The sequence below is a fragment of the Anomaloglossus baeobatrachus genome, chromosome 1 (assembly GCF_048569485.1).
Source record: "Anomaloglossus baeobatrachus isolate aAnoBae1 chromosome 1, aAnoBae1.hap1, whole genome shotgun sequence".
NCBI lineage: Eukaryota > Metazoa > Chordata > Amphibia > Anura > Aromobatidae > Anomaloglossus > Anomaloglossus baeobatrachus.
The window spans coordinates 886,903,194-886,924,002 of record NC_134353.1 but is presented as its reverse complement, the minus strand read 5'-3'; positions in this window follow the sequence as shown (position 1 = coordinate 886,924,002).

Sequence of the window (20,809 nt, the reverse complement as noted above, 5' to 3'; positions counted from 1 at the left end):
TGTGTGTGAGGTGTGTGTGAGAGTGAGTGTGATCTGATGTGTGTGTGTGTGTGTGCGTGCATGTGTGTATGGTCCGCCGCTGCAGGACCTTGATGTGCTGGTAACTATGCTACCATGGTTACCAGCGTATCCCGTCCCCCGCTCGCACGGGAGCCCACACCAGCATACGGCGGCAACCCCAGCAATGCGAGGGTATGTGTTGGCTGGGTTGGCGGCGTACGCTGATGTGGGCTCCCGGGGGTACAGTGCTCACCTGGGAGTCGTGGCTCCGTGTCGGTCGGTTCGGGGAATGCGTGCGAGGGGCGGGGCCAGAGCGAGCGTGCATTGCGTGAGGGGGGCGGGGCGTGGGCGAGTTGCCTGGGCGAGCGGCCAATCCGTGCAGGGGGACGGGGCCATGGCGAGCCCAACGGCCAATCAGCTTTGTGTCACCATAAGGACACAATTTTGGAGCAAGACAGACAGACAGACAGACAGACAGAATAAGGCACTTATATATATAGATATGTACATACATAAAAAACAGATACTGTGTGCCTGTGTGTGTGAACAGTGACCTATGCAAGCCACAAGCGTGCAATTTTACTACCATCTCCCTTTGCACCTGTGATGTCTCCATTTAATGTAGGTCTTGCTGCATCCTGGTAGTGCATTAGTCTTTTTGGCCTGGGCAGTTTACATCTTCTGCCATTAGTCTGTGAGTTTTTGCTTAACTTTTGGAGGTTTTTATTCCTCTTTTTGGTGTCTTTGATCTGCAGTTTACTAACAATCACCTGAATAAGTTATAAGCCTACTGGAACAATGTCTTTTGGATGAATGAGACTAAAATAGAGTTTTTTGGCTTCAATGAGAAGTTTTGAGAAAGAAAGTCTGCATTACAGCCAAATTCCTCATACTGTCATGGATTTGTCACGGGAGACAGACAGTCATGTGCTTTCTGGCTATAGAAGGTCACAGCATTTGGCTGTGCAAAATGCTCCCTGACTTGCTATTGCTCCTGCTGTCAGTATTCATTGGTATAGGTAGCTTTCCTTCTGGATTTTCTTCTCCTTCCCTTTTGGACCCATCAGAAGCTCAAATTCCACCCAGGTGCTGATCATCAGTATTCTCTTGATGCTTAAATACGCCCTTCTCCCTTTGACTGGTGGTGGTGATATTATTCAGTTTATTATAGCTCTAGTTGCAAGCAGGGGGTTTGCTCTCATCTGTAGTATTGTTGCTGAAGAATAGCTGAACTCCTGCCTTTTTCATCTGTGTATAAGTAGTTCATGCTTTTTCCCCATGTGTCCCCTTTGTGTCTTACTTTAGTGTTTAGTGGAGTTGACAAAGAGCTCATCCCACTCATTCCCTATTTAGGGTCCAGCGGTAGGGATACCTAGGGTCAGGTATTCGGCTCAGTGCATAGGTGTTGAAAGTATGTAGGGTGGTGATGGATCCCAGGGACCAGCTGTAGGTTTGGTCAGGGGTCACCATATCCCACTTCCCTAGATACAGGGGTACCCTTCCCTTATCCTTTGCTCCTCGCTTGGTTCTTCCCCATACCTAGCAATCCACATACTATCTGTGACAAAAAGTTGACAGTTGCACTCTGCAGTGCTAAGAAATGTGTAACAATGAACATGAGAACATAGACATGCATTACTGTCATGAAAAACATGTAAAAATTGAGACACTTAGCACACAAAATTGGCAAGTTTTATGTGAGCCCAACAGCCAACGGCAAGGCGACCTCTTTTTTTGGGTGCCTGCCTACTCTAATGCCTCTTGGGTAAAAAAAACATTCTATCTATGAAACATGTTGGTGGTAGCATCATGTTACGGTTGCTGCGAGCACTGGAGACTATGTCCAGATTTCTTGCTACTGCACATGTGCGAGCGCTGGAGACTAAGTCCAGATTTCTTGCTACTGCACATGTGCGAGCGCTGGAGACTAAGTCCAGATTTCTTGCTACTGCACATGTGCGAGCGCTGGAGACTAAGTCCTATCTTGGAGCCATTGCACATGTGCGGGTGACATCATCGCTGACACGAGGTCACATGTCTCTGACACCTTCTATGCCGATTGGTCGCTGGTCATGTGCTTGTGACGCCTTGCTCGGTGATAGGCCAGCATGACGTCACTCTTGTCGTTCTGGCAGCCGATTGGTTCTGGTGTCCTCCATCTTGGATGAGGCACAGAGTCTATATAAGACCCTGACACACGCCGCATGGCGCTCAGTCCTCTTGGTTCATGCATGAGGGTAGACGCCCTGTGCACGTTCCTCTAGGCATTCCTCTGTCTATGCAAGGTGAGCGCTACCGGCAGGGTAGCGTTCTTATACCTTACAGCTTCGGCTGCGGTCCGTATCCTTACCTCTTAGGGGAGCGGACATAGGCAGGTGCCTGAGGCACATGGTCTGGCTGGGCCTTGTGATTCGACTCGTAGGTGGACGTTGCCGCTAGGGTAACGTTCCTTATACTGCGTCTGGCAGTTGTTCGTATCCTCGCACACTAGGGGAGCGAACAGAGGTAGGAGCTTTGTGCGGCTTACGCTGCTGTTCGTCTCTTTTGCACCACTAGAAGAGCGGACCTAGGCAGGTGCCATATCTAGTGGTTCGTGTCCTCGCACACTAGTGGAGCGAACGCAGGTAGGAGCTTTGTGCGGCTTACGCTGCTGTTCGTCTCTTTTGCACCACTAGAAGAGCGGACCTAGGTAGGTGCCATTTCGCACACATTGCCTTTGTCTCTGTGATTATTAACAGAGATCATTCCACACACCCTCCAAGTAAGGGAGGAATTGCTTTACTTACTTATTATATCCTTCTGTGAGTTAACAGAGGTATTGCACTCTGCCATAGTCTGCAGCAGAGTCTTTGCACGGTGGACCCTGACTGTCTGATACTCCTTTAAGTTATTATCAGACAGCCCCCCGTAACACATCATGGTTCAGGCCTGTTTTACTTTCTCTGGGCCAGGATGGCTTGTCCTCATTGACAAAACCATTACTTCTGAATTTGAAGAGATTATGGGTTACGCAGCAAGACAACAATCCAAAACCCACAATTTTTGTACAAAAAAAATTGTTAATGAAGAATAAAGTTAAAGTTTTGGATTGACCAAGTCAAAGTCTTGACTTTTAGGACGTAAAGCAAGCAGTTGTTATGAGAAAAGAAAAAACACCAGTATACGAGAACTGAAGCTGTTTTGTAACGAAGAATAAGCTAAAATTTCTCAAAGCCACTTTGCAGGGCTAATCAACTATTTCTGAAAATGTTGAGTGATTGCTATACGAGAGGGTCAGATAAAAGCACAGGTACACATGCTTTTGCCACTCACAATCATGATAAGGGGATCATTTTAGCTTAATATTTTCACTCATTTGTTTGGTTTAGCTCTATTTATCTAGTTTTAGTTATTTTGTGAAAGTCTAGTGCAGTTTTAGGTCAAATTTATGGAAAAATATGGAAAATTCTGTAGCGTTCACAAAACTTTATACACCAGGGAATGTGTTCTATCCGTGTTTTATAGAAACATATGCATGTTTGCACTTTAGACTATGAGGCTGTTCACATGTTTGTGTTTTCATGGAAAATGGGTTCCCCTGCCAACAAATAAAATTGGAGACATCCTTTTAGATCTGAGTCAGAGATCAAACTCACCCACGCAAGCATATAGGTTGGCGAAAAAAAACACACTGATACATCCTTATGACCGCTGGAGGTTTTTGACCTTTCCTCGCACCTGCACATTTCAGTACTTTGCTCTGTCCGCAGAAGTGCATGTGCGCAAGAGCTCAAAGGCGAACTCTGTGCGGATGACGTAAGCCTGCAAGGGTAGGGCTCTCTTCCCTCTGTACCAGTACATTTCTCCTTGCGGACACTGACAAACCAAGCTGACTGCTAGTGAGGAGTCTTATAGTTGCAATGCTCCTCTAGGAAATATGCAGATTGGCTCTTCATGGAGGAAGGAGACGAACTCTAGTGCCACCTATTGGAGGTAGCAATCCTAAAAGTCAAAAGTAACTCTCCAACGAGCCTTGTCATATGACTTAGGATTTATGCCAGATCAGAACCTCAGTTTGCAGACGTGGTGTTTTGGGTTGATCGCCCCTTGTCAGGGCAAAGTATGAGATCTGATCTGGCTGTCTACTTTAATGTATGTTTGTATTTTGCATGTAACCCCTTCTCATATGCAGCACCATGTAATTAATGGCATTTTATAAATAAAAGTTAATAAGAAGAATTTTGAGCATTTCCCAGTAAAACTAAGGCCATGTTCATACATTCAGTATTGGATGAATGTTTTACATAATTAATTTTACATTAGTATTTGCAGCCAAGACTAAAAGTGGGTGATAAATACAGAAGTAGTGAAGTGTTGTTATTTTTATACTTTTCCTTTGATTGTTCCACTCCTGATTTTGGCTTAGAAAGACAGAGTTAAAATACTGACCAAATTCTCAAGTTGTAAACGTGGCCTAATTGGAAGATTATTGAAAGAGCAATTGAATCATATTTTTAACTGGATTTCCAGTAAAATTCTCTTTTTCCTCAACAAAAAAACTCGTCTACAATATGTACTTGGTTTTTGCTTACTGCCTAATGTTTCAGAATTCCATAAACTACAATGGAGAGAGCCACAGACACGGCCATCTGCTTAATTCACATACTACTTTCTGGAGTGCCAAACAGGTTAAGAGAACTCTTTCTCCAGATATATGAGTCATCCAATGAAGGGGCGCCATAGGGCGCCATAGGTACTTGCCAGTCCTTGCAACTACTTGCCGCTACTCTTTTGTGGGACTATTCCTACAATTAATCTGTCGGCCAAGCATTTTTCTGACCACACACTTGGGAGTCAAACAGAGTGGCATTGTGGGTTGTCCAGCCCCGAACAAGAGGCTAGAGGAAGAGTCAACTGGAGGCGAAACAGCCGTTCCCAACTACTTTTCCTGGCACTACGATATATTGCTGGCACATGAATCCATTTTTTGTGTAATTTTTAGAGCTTTGCATAGAGCATGTGCACCCTTGGAACTGGCTGCTGTTTGCTGTCTGCTTCGGACAGACTATACGTATGGCCACCTGCAGGTTCAGAGTATTAGTCGGAAATTAGTCAAAGCTGGACAAAGGAGGAGTTGTGACATAATATATTTGATATGTTTTCACTTATATTGTACCTTAAATCAAATGAAAGAGTGTGGCACCCCTGAGGCTTTCGTCACCACAGAGGTACTGCACCTCAGCCAGAGGTGTGGTATCCCATCCTGGGTAAGAAGGGGGTCACCGAAGGTGCACTCTAACATCTCACAGTACATGCAAGTAAATATCGCAATCTGCTGGTTAGATTAGACAGAGAGGAACTGAAGAATGGAGAGTGTATTTCCTCAAGGAAATACTTTGAAGGGGATGCCAGGTCAGGTAACAATTGTTAAATATAAAAGGTCAGGACAATAAAGGAAGAGTTGCCAACACAGACTTGAGAAGAAACAGATGTGTGAGCAGTAAAGAGTGCTCATGGCCATTACTGTTGTAGTTGAACCTGAGAGTTCGCTAATCCCATAGACCAGACATTGCAGATCAAGCAATGAAGACCAAACAACGAGAACCAACCAGACTTTGCAAGTCAAATACTGAAGACCAAACACTGAGAACCAGGCTACAGGTCAAGTATAAAAGACCAAACATCGAAGGCCAAGTATCTATAACCAGACTTTTCAGGTCAAGCACCGAAGACCAAACGCCAATTGCCAAATACAGAAGGTGGAAGTTCCAAGGGAACTGGGCCGTTAATTCCTGTTCAGACATTTGGTACTAATTGAGGAAATTTAATAGCTGGAATTAGACCTTGCAGCTTAACCAATTGTACCATAGCTCCATTAGGCCCAGTGCATTTATTTATTGTTTTATTTCTCCTTATACTAAATCATCCAGCTAAGGGGAAGTGGTGACCAGTTGTGGTGACACTGAAGTTTCCCTTACAGAGAGATAGGGATTAAGTTAGCGTTCGATAATACCTGTTAATTAGAGTCTTTAATATCTGTATGTAAAATATCTGTGTATATTACTGATTGTGTAATTCTGCCCCTTGATTGTCATCTGTACTGTCTCCCCATTATCCCTTATCACTTCTATCTCTTTATTTCTGTTAAATAAATACCAGTCGTGAGTCACCACTGAGTTGCCTTTTCTGTGCCGCTGCGTTCTTGGATCCTGTTTACACATCAGAGGTTCTCTTTATTTGGGTTGATTTCCGTTTTTGTGTAAGACTGATCTTGAGCTTGTCCTGATTCACATCATTCACTCCGGTCTGTTTTCTGATGTCTTTCTTGAATTCTGCTAAATTCTGTATTATCCAGCCAAGCTGCCATCTATATGCATATAAATACTCTATTTGCATATAAAATCAGGTCACAATGTCCAAAGTGCAAAAGAGCAGCACTAATGGTGAGATTAATATACATATGGCAAGTTGCCAACTGAAATAAATTGATTTCAGACCCAGATGAAATGTTCACAGCTACAGTATATGAGCTTGTGCCTTTGGTAGAGATTAGATTGTAAGCTCAATTGTGACAGAGACTGATGGAAGGAGAATCTGACCTCTGTAACACCTCATGGCAAAATACATCGACCATTAACAGAAGTGCATAATAAAATGGAAATACATAATTCTCATCCAGCATATCCATTGATTGATTCATTCACATCCTGCAATTATATATATAATTGTATTCATAGATAACATTTACATTTTTTTCTAAATCCCCCTTTACAAAAATCACATCCAAGGACATTATTTGAAACATACTATGTATATATAGCCCCTTTCGGAAATACGTGTTTCTGGTACATGTGGAATCCATTTTCACACGTACTGGAGACACATACATACTCATTAAAACCTAGATTGATTTTTGCACCTACATGACCCGAACGTGCCTTTTGGCAAAATCTATGGACTGTCAGAACAATGCTCCATAGACTTTGTTCTACAAAATCGTTGGACTACGTCAGACGTGTGGATTTTTTTTTTTAAATTAAGTGGTATATGAGGGTAGGTGTCTTGTTTTATTTCTGTGTGTTTGTGTAGCACCCACGGAGCAGGGGTTAAATACTCATCACCAGGCCTTTGATGTTGGGTCTGGGATGTCACGGGTGGTCCTGCCTGGCTTCGTGGCCCCGAGGTGTACAATAAAAAGGGGATGGTGATGAGTGAATGAAAGTTTGTCTCGTGATGCCAAAATGTGGCACCCAAGGGGTTCAGGTCTGGTCTCGTATCTGTTACTCGTCACCGGGCTGGTGTGGAGGTCTGGGATGTCGTGGTGGCCTGCCCGGCTTTATGCTCCGAGATGTCCACAATAAAAGGGAATATAGGAGGTGGAGGTTGGGAATGATTGTCGTGACTCCAACTGTGGTATGCGGCCAGGGATTAGCCACGGCTGCTGTTGCTGTCCTCCGGGGTGGATAACAGAGAGCACAAGAGAGAGGTGTTCAATGCCGCGCCAATAGATCACTTCAGAAGAATGTGATTGGATGTTATTTCTTTTTCTGGTGGTCCTGATGAAGGGGGCAGATGCCCCAGAAACGCGTCGACCTGAATGACAATAAAGTGACACTGATCTGAACATCTTCTGAAGTGATCTATTGGCGCGGCATTGAACACCTCTCTCTTGTGCTCTCTGTTATCTACCATATTGGTGGCTGCAGCCCTGGATCGGTTGACATATGCGATTATAGTAGTTGTGGCTTCTCACAACTACAATTGGTGAGTAGGTTTACTCCCCTATCCCTACCCCTTACATATTGGGGTAAGACCCTATTGCGCTTGTTTTTCCACAGCTGTTCTCCGGGGTGGATAGTAATAGCAGCAAAGATGGTATTGCTCCCCACAGGTGGAGCGGGCTACAGGGAGGATGATGAGGGGAGTTGTACTGGGTCATTGGCGCTGAAGTGCGGGGTGCCGGCGTCGATAATAAGAGTCTAAGTTGTCTGCTGCAGTCTTTACTCACTCTCATATTTACTCATATGCCGCTCGCTCGGGAAGTACCGGTCACCCGCTGTGGTGGGCCCCACCTACCTCGCATAAGAGGGAAGAAGCCACCGGTGTTTGGAAAGTGTCCTTTGTAAAAGTTGCCCCTCCAGTGGTGTGGAACCCGGGCTGAGCATTCCGCTCCAAGCCACAGGCCCCGTGAAAGAAGAAAAAGGAAGAAGGTGATGGTGGTGTCATGTCTCCAAAACTGCTGTCCTGGCTAGACTGACGGAGGATTGTGTAAGGTTGCTCCTACTTATACCCCAAGTGGAACCCGCCCCCCCCAGGTGGATGTCCTACTAACCGGGAAAGTCCCAAGCTTCTTGTTGGCCAACCCCCACCTACCCTAGTCCGGCTCCCCAGTGAGAAGGCTCCTAACCTGTATGTAAAGTGTAAATGGGGAACACCAGTGATTAACCCCCTCCTTACCCAAGGCGAATACCGCACCTTAAATGAGGTGCATTACTCTGTGGCGACTGGAGCATGGGCGCCACATTTGTATGTTTGTATTTTTATTGAGGTTTCCATTTGTGGACTATGATGGATTCAGTAGTCTAAGGCCGACCTGGGGATTTTGCTGGGTTTTTTTTATTGCAACAATGTGGTAAACGAGGGAAAGTTTTGGAACTGCTTATTTTAATAAAGGATTTTTGTGTGTATATTTCTCTTGGGTTACTGGGTTACTAATGGGGGTGTCTGATAGGCACCTCTCCATTACTACACAGCTGAAATCAACCCCAAAAACCATTACCCTGATTGCCACCACACCAGGGCATTGGGAAGAGCCGAGGTGAAGCACCAGAATTGAAGCATCTCGTGATTCTCTACTTCTGTGTTGGCTGTGGGCTGGTACTTTTAGGCTGGGAAGGTTCCAATAACCATGGACCTTCCTAGCCTGAAAATATCAGCTCACAGCTGTCTGCTTTACTTTTGCTGGTTATCAAAAATGTGGGGAACCCATGTTGTTTTCATTTAATTAATTCTTTATATAGCTGTACAATCTATCCAGTGATCTATCTATTAGCTATCTATCTATCATCTACCTCTATATCTATCTCTATAGATAGAAACTAGGTAAGAGTGGGCCCATAGATGTTCAGTTTCAGTGGGTTTGTCTGAACTGTAGTTAACCCTCAACTTGTGAGGTAGGATTTTTGTCACACAACTGGTGATGTGAGGCTTCCTATACCCCAGTGTTTAGAAATTTTTAATTTTTACAGAAAATGCAAAGATCACGTTTGTTTTAATTGTTTTCTTATTGGCAATTGATTACACATGAGTATACCAAATTTATGACACCCACAAGTATCGGAAAATGTAATACACTGAAGATTCATACCAGCATTTTCCAATGAATACCAGCTGATCAAAATTTCCCTGGGGTGTTGCGAACCCCACCTCACCAGTTGAGGGTTAAAGTACCTATAGTTAAAGTACCTGAACTTGACCCCGAACCCCATAGATAATGTTGACTTAAACTTTTGTGCTGTAAAATTGCTGTAGTAAAAGCTAGGGAGGTGCAAAAGGAAGCAAAATGGTGAACGAGCAGGACAATTGACTTGCTAGCAAATGTGGATAGGGAAATTACTTAAAGTAGTTCTGTCACCATTGCAATGATGTTTAAGTAGGAAGTAAATGAACTTAAAAAAAATTAAGAGTGTCCCCAAAGAGACATTTTAATTGTTCCCCCTGTTTTCAGAGTCCCGCAACAGAGCCAAAATTTTAGAATTATGGCCACAGAGCCTGTTTTCAGAGTTCCCCCCCGAGTCAAAATTTTAAGAGTGATGCCACAGAGCCTGTTTGCAGAGTTCCCCACAATGCCAAATTGTAAGAGTGCTCCATTGAACCTGTTTTAAGAGTATTAAAATTTTGTGTCTGTGGGGGACAGAGACAAAATTTTAAGCGTGCCACAGCAAAGCCTGTTTTCAGAGTTCCTCGATCGACAGAGCCAAAATTTTAAGAGTGCCTGTAAAGAGCCTGATTTTGTAGTCTCCCACAGAGCCAAAATTTCAAGATTACAGTCACAGAGCCTGTTTTCAGAGTTCCCCACAAAGCCAAAATTTTAAGAGTGCTGCCACAGAGCCTGTTTTCAGAGTTTCACCACAAAACCCCTTTAAAATAAGTAAAAACAGAAAAATGTAAGTCAGGTCACCACTCTTGAAGTTTTGATTGTGTTGTTTCCCTTGTGTTACTCGCACGGAGTAGATAGGTGCTACTGCATAATAAATAAGAAGAAAAAAGACAATTCCACAGATGGAACCACCTCAGGGATATGTAAAAAATAGATTTTATTCCAAGTTCATTAAAAATCAAAATAGTAAAGAATACTGGAAATACATCTAGTGCAGTCCTGTTAAAAACTATGAGTTCCGGTTGTTTAATGGGCACAATGAAGGCTTAAACAACTGAAATGCGTAATCTTTACTGAACAGGTGATAATAATCATAATTTTTATAGGTGGGTTGAAACAGTCATCAACTGAAACAAAAGTAGCTATGTGGGAGGTTTAATACTGGGTAAGGAACAATCTAACACTGCTACAAGGGTGAGGTTGTGGAAGATGAAAGGAGTCGCTGGACTGAGAGAAGCGACACCTATCGGACCTGACCACCCCCTATGTGAGTATTCTAAAAGTGTGTTTTTATGTTATACATAACGACATGGGCTCTTATATACAGCATTCTGGAATACTGTATATAAGAGCTCACTGGTGGTGTTCACAGCTTATAGGGGCAAAATCTGATGACCGGTTCCCTTTAAAGCATTCTCCAGGAATGCAAATAAAAAATTATCTTTATTGAACAATCATTAAAAATCCAAAAATATACAGGTAACAAAAATATAAAGAGGGGAGGAAGCCCAACGCGAAACGTGCGTCAGGGCCCCTGGACAGCATCTACCAGCCGGGATCTATACTATGGGTGAGCGAGATCTATTTTTATGCTACTACATTTAATTTGCCCCCTTGTGGTTGGTATTATACTATCCATCGTATAATTACTTATGTAGTGCACACTTGATACCACATTGGATACTACATTATATCTTTACCTTTGTTTCGATATGTGGCTTATATACATGGTTTGGTTACTCATAGACATGGCCTTTTCCTAATATATGTGGCATAGTGCAATATTATTAATTTGTCTTGACATATTTATATCTGCACTTTTTTGTCCAACTACTTTTTCTATGGGCCTGTACAATATATAGACTTATTGATCTGTGCTCCCAGATTTACCTTTATATCCCACATGCTTGCCCTCTTTCCTGCACTTTATTTTCCCCTCTTTATATTTTTGTTACCTGTATACTTTTGGACTTTTAATGATTGTTCAATATAGATAATTCCTTATTCACATTCCTGGAATATAACTCATTTTTTTCTGATATATTGCATGTTTGGGAGTTTCCATTTAAAATTGTAAGTAATAATGGTGTATCAGATGATATTGATCTCATCCTTTAAATTATTGTTTTTTTCACACCTGCCTAAAATATCTATATACTGTATATATACTGTATATATTTTTTTTCTGTTTTCTTTTTTTAACTGTTATGCTTAGATACATTTAGACCAAATATGGGAACATATACAGTATATTTACTAATAACTACACGTCAATACGTTAATATATTACTATGTGTGTTTCTGTGTTTTGTGAAAGCTGTAAGCCAAGAAAAAATTCCTTAAAAAGTTGCAAGGTGTCAAGCCGCCGTCTATTTTTACTTTTGTTTTGGAAGCTTTTCCTTCACGAGAACTCTTTTACTGAAGTGACCTTGTCATAACCTGGAACTAGTCAAGTCAATTGAAGCATATCATGAACACTAAACAAACATGACAGTCCTGAGGCACAATGGCCACTTACCCAACATTTTAGTTGCAAGTGAATCGAGTTACAACTTTGCCCTACAGAGAGGATACATTCAGAGATGAATGCTATATTGTGACCTCTGTTTTCTTGATACAGGTGTCTGACTATGTTATGAGCTATTGTATGATGCACCTGTAGAGAAACTTAGAGGATATGTACAGTGCTGGGGAAATAATGTATTTTTTTTATCTCTGTCTCACTGGAAAAGTTTAATAGAGTCCCTTTGGCTTTATACAAGTCATAGGCACTTTGTGTGTCACCACATGTGGCATCCATACCACACCAGACCTGAGATCTTCACCCCTAAAGCCCGCTTTACACGCTACAATAAATCTTACGATGTGTCGGTGGGGTCACGTCGTAAGTGGAGTTGAGCACGGTTCACAGTTCGAGGTTCTCCAGTTCGCGGTTCGAGTGATTTTGGGGGCTGTTCTAGATCGAACTAGAACTTGAGCTTTTTGCTAACGCTCGATAGTTCTAGTTACGTTCGAGAACGGTTCTAGCAGCAAAAAGCCAACCTAATTACTAGCTGGCTTTCCGCTGTAATACTGTAAGTCACTCTGTGACTCACACTATTATGAAATTTCAGCGTGTAGTGTGCGGGAACAGCGCATTCAGATCACTGCTGCTGGGATAATGGCGATCGCCATTTTTTTTTTTTTTTTCCTTGTCTTCCTTCCCTAAGCGCCCGCGTGTAGTGGGGCGGGCCAGCATGTCAGCCAATCCCAGACACACACACAGCTAAGTGGACTTTTAGCCAGAGAAGCAACGGCATGTGTGATAGGATGTCCATGTCACATATCCCTGCATTATAAATACGGGCATCTGCCCGTCTGGACGCCATTATCTGCCTTCTGCGTCTGGGTGTCAGTCACCGCTGGCGTAGCTCCTGTCTCCGATACTGCTGTGTACGCTCTACAAACAGCTCTATACAGAATAGGATAGAAGTTTCTATTAGCACTTGTAAGGGCTAATACCAGCAGGCTCAGAGCCATAGGTGACAGTCAAATCCGTGAAAACAAATTTTAACAACTACACAAGATGACAGCGTCTGTGTAGCTAAGGTCAGGGATTTCCTCGCTGCATTTCCCCATTAGGAGGGATAGAAAGTGAGGCTTCCTTTCCTCTACCCAGACCCACAACTCTGCCACTGTACCCTCCTGCCCTTTGCACACTCAAGCTCATTGTTACTAAGCCATTATACTAGTAAACACTGAGTAAACTTAGAGGCATCCTAAAAGTGGCTGTTGGACTTCCATTAGTGTCCCACTAGTGCAAATCTATTTGCAGAACCTCTGCATTGCACACTCAAACTCATTGTTACTAAGCCATTATACTAGCAAACACTGAGGAAACATAGTGGCATCCTAAAAGTGGCTGTTGGACTTCCATTAGTGTCCCACTAGTGCAAATCTATTTGCAGAACCTCTGCATTGCACACTCAAACTCATTGTTACTAAGCCATTATACTAGCAAACACTGAGTAAACTTAGTGGCATCCTAAAAGTGGCTGTTGGACTTCCATAAGTGTCCCACTGGTGCAAATCTATTTGCAGAACTTCTGCATTGCAAACTCAAACTCATTGTTACTAAGCCATTATACTAGCAAACTATGCTGCCAGTTTAAGGGCAGTAGTTGCATTGTCAGGGATAATTATTGTTGTTTATTCTGCTGTTAATAAAGCTAGACCACCGCTGCAATCTACACCACCTCTCAATTTTTACTACCACATTTTAAGTGCACAATCTTGTCGCAATCAAAATGAGTGGCAAAATGACAGATGCTGGTGGAAAGGGGAAAAGGCGTGTTGGAAAAGGAAAAAAAGGGTTTGTCCGTGGGGAAGGTGGCAAAGCTCCATTAACATCTGCTGAAGATAGACCATCTTCCAGCAAAAGTAAGATGTCTACTACTTACCGTGGACAATCCGATGTGCTCCCTTTTTTACGGACACGAACAACTGGAACAAAGGTAGATGATGGCCAAAAAAGGAAAATGCTTGAATGGATCTCAAGTGGTCCAACAAGTGCCCTCTCCGTCACCTCAACTACCGCATCCAAAAAACACCAGTCCTCTGAGTTGTCAGCCCAATCACACTTGCTTTCTCCCAGCTCTGAAGTCTCCATCTGTCCTGCACAGTATGGTGGAACTGAGATGGCTGAGTCTGCAGAGCTGTTCAGTCACACTATAGCCTGTGAATCAGAGGTCTGCTCCCAAGCTACAGTGAGTATAGACCAGGAAATGGTCTGCAGTGATGCCCAGAACCTTTGTGACTATAATTCAGGCCGTGAGGACCAAGTTTCTGAGCATAATGTTAACCCTTTTTCACAAACTGTAACACCTGTTGTTATAGACAATGAGGAACATACTGATGACGAGGAGACGCAGATACCAGATTGGGATGACAACTTAAATATTCTGTCAGGGCAAGAAGAGGCTCGGTCTGAGGGTGAGGGGAGTGCAAAAACAACAATTGATGAGGAAGTTCTAGATCCCACCTACTGTCAACCCCCCACAGTCAGGCACACGAGGAGGTCAACAGAGGCGGTGGAGGAGGATGCAACCGACGACGAAGTTACCTTGCGCCTTCCTGGACAGAGTCAGAGCACTGGTAGCACGTCTACAACTGCATCCTGAGCCAACACTCTGCCTCTGAGCACTAGTCGGGGTGGATCAGCAGGTCGCATGCCCTCTAAGCCTTGCCTAGCCTGGTCCTTTTTTGACATAGCAAAAGATCGCCAAATTATGTGATCTGTAAAATTTGTCATGATTCTGTTAGTAGAGGGCAAAACCTCAGCAGTTTGACAACTTCTTCCATGAATCGTCACATGAATATATATCATATGTCCCAGTGGGAAGCTCACCGTGCTGCAATGCGGCCTAGCGGAGCGAACCATCCACCGCCTGCCCCTTCCAGTGCATCCGCACGCTCTTCATCTTCTAGGACTGTGGGGACAGCTGTCACACCTGGTTTTCCACGCACAACTTCCACCACTGTAACCGCAACAGGCAGTTTGCTTGGTAGGTCGTCAGTTGGTTTGGAAGGGGAAACAAGTGCGTGTGTACAGCTCTCTTAGACATCGATAGCACCAACGTCGGATGAAGGCGATATCATGTCTATGCCTGCACTTTCCTCACAAAGCTGCATTTTTCCAGGGACACCCTACTCAACACCGTCTACACACAGCAGCCAGATCACTGTCCCTCAGATGTGGACAAATAAAAGGCCATTTCCTGCGACCCATGACAAAGCTAAGAGGTTGACTTTATCCCTCTGTAAGCTCTTGGCTACCGAAATGCCCCAAGCCTGCCTGGTCAGGCCACCAGCGCTCTCACTGCACAGAAGGAATCACGCACCCCTCATTACTATGCTGGCAGCAGAGCGCAACGGCATCAGGCGGTCTATAGCTTGAAATGTCTTGGAAATAAGAGTCACACAGCGGCTGAGATGTGGGCAGCTCTGGAGACTGAGTTTAATAATTGGTTGTCTCCACTCAACCTGCAGCCTGGTAAGGCCGTGTGCGACAATGCTGCAAACCTGGGTGCGACCCTTCGCCTTGGCAAGGTGACACAAGTGCCTTGTATGGCTCACGTGTTGAACCTTGTTGTCCAGCAATTTTTAACACACTATCCCGGCCTAGATGGCCTTCTGAACAGGGCACGAAAACTGTCTGCTCACTTCCGCCGTTCAACCACTGCTGCTGAGCGACTTGCATAGCTCCAGAAGTCTTTCGGCCTGCCGGTTCATCGCCTGAAATGCGATGTGCCGACGCGCTGAAATTCGACTCTCCACATGTTACAGCGACTGTGGCAGCACCGTCGAGCCCTGGTGCAATACGTCATGACGTATACCCTGGGTCAACGAGATGCAGAGGTGGGGAAGATCACCCTGATGGAGTGGTCTCAGATCAAGGACCTATGCACCCTTCTGCACAGTTTCGACGTGGCGACGAATATGTTTAGCGCTGACAATGCCATTATCAGCATGACAATTCCAGTCATTTACATGCTGGAGCACACGCTAAACACTATTCGGAGTCAGGGGGTGGGACAACAGGAAGGGGAGGAACTACAGGAGGATTCATATGCGCAAGAGACAACAACATCACCAAGGTCCAGACATTCATCATCACCAACGCGGCAGGCATGGGACCATGGGGGACAGGGATCAACAAGGGCGCATGGTAGCAGGCGAAATGTTGAGGAAGGTGCAGGAGAACATGAAGAAATGGAGGACGAACTGTCCATGGACATGGAAGACTCAGCGGATGAGGGAGAACTTGGTCAAATTTCATTTTAAAGAGGTTGGGGGGAGATGCCAGAGGAAGAAAGAACGGTTAGCACCTCTATGACACAAACACAGCGTGGACTTGGTCCGCATGGCTGCGCAAGACACATGAGTGCCTTCTTGCTGCACTGCCTCCAACATGACCCTCGTATTGTCAAAATTAGAAGTTATGATGACTACTGGCTTGCCACACTATTAGATCCCCGGTACAAGTCCAAATTTTGTGACATAATTCCAGCCATAGAAAGGGACGCACGTATGCAGGAGTATCAGCAGAAGCTGTTACTCGATCTTAGCTCGGCTTTTCCACCAAACAACCATGCAGGTGCAGGGAGTGAATCTCCCAGTTGTAACTTGACAAACATGGGACGGTCTCGTCATCTTTAACAGTCTACCCGCACCAGTAGCACTGTATCTGGTGCTGGTAACAGCAGTTTTATTGAATCTTTTCATAATTTTTTTAGACCCTCCTTTGCAAGGCCACCAGAGACAACAAGTCTGACACATAATCAACGGCTGGAGAGGATGATACAGGAGTATCTCCAAATGAACATCGATGCCATTACTTTGCAAATGGAGCCTTGCTCATTTTGGGCTTCAAATCTTGAAAAATGGCCAGAGCTATCCAGTTACGCCTTGGAGATTTTGTCATGTCCAGCTGCCAGCGTTGTCTCTGAACATGTTTTCAGTGCTGCTGGGTGTGTGCTGACAGATAAGCGCACGCGTCTGTCCAATGACAATGTGGACAGACTAACGTTCATCAAAATAAACAAGACATGGATCCACAAGGAATTTACTACCCCTGTGTCATCCTGGGGAGAGTAAATGCTTGTGGATTTGGAATGTGCTTGATGCAAATTTAACTGTGAAGTGTACAACTGGGGCACAAGTGCTGCCACTGAAGGGGTGGTTGTGTGTGTGGCCTAATTTTTGGAAAAAAGTGAGACTCCGCTTGGAGAAACCCTTGCTTGCTGTGTTTTTTAAAAGGAGCCAATATGAACAAGTCATGGTTCAGCAAAGACTTAGCTACCTACCCCGGTGTCATCCTGGGGACAGTTAAGTATGGCGTATTTTTGAATGTGCTTGATGCAAATCTACCTGTGAAGTGTACAACTAGGGCACAAGTGCTGCCACTGATGGGGTGTGTGTGTGAACCAATTTTTGGAAAAAAGGGAGACTCCGCTTGGAGTAACCCTTGCTTACATTGTTTTTAAAAATGATCGAAGATGAAAAGAGCTGGGATCAGTAAAGACTTTGCTACCTACCCCGGTGTCATCCTGGGGACGGTTAAGGATGGCGTATTTTTGAATGTGCTTGATGCAAATCTACCTGTAAAGTGTACAACTGGGGCACAAGTGCTGCCACTGAAGGGGTGGGTGTGTGTGGGGCCCAATTTTTGGAAAAAAGGGAGACTCCGCTAGGAGTAACCCTTGCTTGCTGTGTTTTTTAAAAAGAGCCAAGATGAACAAGTCATGGTTCAGCAAAGACTTAGCTAACTACCCCGGTATCATCCTGGGGACGGTTAAGTATGGCGTATTTTTGAATGTGCTTGATGCAAATCTACCTGTGAAGTGTACAACTGGGGCACAAGTGCTGCCACTGAAGGGGTGGGTGTGTGTGTGGCCCAATTTTTGGAAAAAGGGAGACTCCGCTTGGAGTAACCCTTGCTTGCTGTGTTTTTTAAAAGGAGCCAAGATGAACAGAGCTGGGATCAGGAAAGACTTAGCTACCTACCCCGGTGTCATCCTGGGGATAGTTAAGGATGGCGTATTTTTGAATGTGCTTGATGCAAATCTACCTGTGAAGTGTACAACTAGGGCACAAGTGCTGCCACTGATGGGGTGTCTGTGTGGCCCAATTTTTGTAAAAAAGTGAGACTCTTCTTGGAGTAACCCTTGCTGTGTTTTTTAAAAGGAGCCAAGATGAACAGAGCTGGGATCAGGAAAGACTTAGCTACCTACCCCGGTGTCATTCTGGGGACGGTTAAGGATGGCGTATTTTTGAATGTGCTTGATGCAAATCTACCTGTGAAGTGTACAACTAGGGCACAAGTGCTGCCACTGAATGGGTGGGTGTGTGTGTGACCCAATTTTTGGAAAAAAGAGAGACTCCGTTTGGAGTAACCCTTGCTTACATTGTTTTTAAAAATGATCCAAGATGAACAGAGCTGTGATCAGGAAAGTCTTTGCTACCTACCCCGGTGTCATCATGGGGACGGTTAAATATGGCGTATTTTTGAATGTGCTTGATGCAAATCTACCTGTAAAGTGTACAACTAGGGCACAAGTGCTGCCACTGATGGGGTGTGTGTGTGAACCAATTTTTGGAAAAAAGGGAGACTCCGCTTGGAGTAACCCTTGCTTACATTGTTTTTAAAAATGATCGAAGATGAAAAGAGCTGGGATCAGTAAAGACTTTGCTACCTACCCCGGTGTCATCCTGGGGACGGTTAAGGATGGCGTATTTTTGAATGTGCTTGATGCAAATCTACCTGTAAAGTGTACAACTGGGGCACAAGTGCTGCCACTGAAGGGGTGGGTGTGTGTGGGGCCCAATTTTTGGAAAAAAGGGAGACTCCGCTAGGAGTAACCCTTGCTTGCTGTGTTTTTTAAAAAGAGCCAAGATGAACAAGTCATGGTTCAGCAAAGACTTAGCTAACTACCCCGGTATCATCCTGGGGACGGTTAAGTATGGCGTATTTTTGAATGTGCTTGATGCAAATCTACCTGTGAAGTGTACAACTGGGGCACAAGTGCTGCCACTGAAGGGGTGGGTGTGTGTGTGGCCCAATTTTTGGAAAAAGGGAGACTCCGCTTGGAGTAACCCTTGCTTGCTGTGTTTTTTAAAAGGAGCCAAGATGAACAGAGCTGGGATCAGGAAAGACTTAGCTACCTACCCCGGTGTCATCCTGGGGATAGTTAAGGATGGCGTATTTTTGAATGTGCTTGATGCAAATCTACCTGTGAAGTGTACAACTAGGGCACAAGTGCTGCCACTGATGGGGTGTCTGTGTGGCCCAATTTTTGTAAAAAAGTGAGACTCTTCTTGGAGTAACCCTTGCTGTGTTTTTTAAAAGGAGCCAAGATGAACAGAGCTGGGATCAGGAAAGACTTAGCTACCTACCCCGGTGTCATTCTGGGGACGGTTAAGGATGGCGTATTTTTGAATGTGCTTGATGCAAATCTACCTGTGAAGTGTACAACTAGGGCACAAGTGCTGCCACTGAATGGGTGGGTGTGTGTGTGACCCAATTTTTGGAAAAAAGAGAGACTCCGTTTGGAGTAACCCTTGCTTACATTGTTTTTAAAAATGATCCAAGATGAACAGAGCTGTGATCAGGAAAGTCTTTGCTACCTACCCCGGTGTCATCATGGGGACGGTTAAATATGGCGTATTTTTGAATGTGCTTGATGCAAATCTACCTGTAAAGTGTACAACTGGGGCACAAGTGCTGCCACTGAAGGGGTGGGTGTGTGTGGGGCACAAGTTTTGGAAAAAAGGGAGACTCCGCTTGGAGTAACCCTTGCTTGCTGTGTTTTTTAAAAGGAGCCAAGATGAACAAAGCTGGGATCAGGAAAGACTTAGCTACCTACCCCGGTGTCATCCTTGGGACGATTAAGGATGGCATATTTTTGAATGTGCTTGATGCAAATCTAGCTGTGAAGTGTACAACTGGGGCACAAGTGCTGCCACTGAAGGGGTGGGTGTGTGTGTGGCCCAATTTTTGGAAAAAAAGGAGACTCCGCTTGGAGTCACCTTGCGGTGTTTTACATGATTTTAGAAGGGCGTGCCATGCCTATATCTGTGTCTCCTCCTCTTTTTCCTTGTCTAGCTCTTTTGTTTTCGCATGAGTATATGTCCTTGTCACTTTCCCATGTGTTTGTGTTGTGAGTTGTTTGTCACCTTTTGGACACCTTTGAGGGTGTTTTCTTGGTGTTTTTATGTGTTTGTGATTGCCTCCCATTGTTTCCTATGCGGTTCGAGTGGTTCGCCGAACCGAACTTGAACGAGACCTCCATTCGGCGAACCGAACTCGAGCCGAACCGCGACCGGTTCACTCATCTCTAGTCGTAAGTGACGCACATCCGGCATCGTAAGTATGATTGTAGCGTGTAAAACCTCCGTGCAATTGCGATTGAACGAATATCCGTTCATCGCATGCACATCGTTCATTCCTCCAAAAATGAACGTGAGGTTGTGCAATGTTCCCGAGGCAGCACACAAGGGTGTGACACCCCGGGAACATTGAATAGATCTTACCTGCGTCCTGTGGCTCCCGCCGGTAATGCGGAAGGAAGGAGGTGGGCGGGATGTATACGTCCCGCTCATCTCCGCCCCTCCGCTTCTATTGGCCGGCTGTCGCGTGACGTCGATGGGACGCTGAACATCCCTCCCACTCCAGGAAGTGGACGTTCGCCGCCCACATCGAGGTCGTATGGTAGGTAAGTACGTGTGACGGGGGTGAATCGTCTGTGCGGCACGTTCAACAAATTGAACGTGACGTACATACGATGGGGGCGTTGCAAATCGCATACAATATCGTAAAGCTGGCTTAAAAGCATTGTTCTGACAATACCTCTCTGCTACAGCATGTGACGGCTGTGACTGTTCAGATAACAGGTTCCTATGGAGGCAATTAAA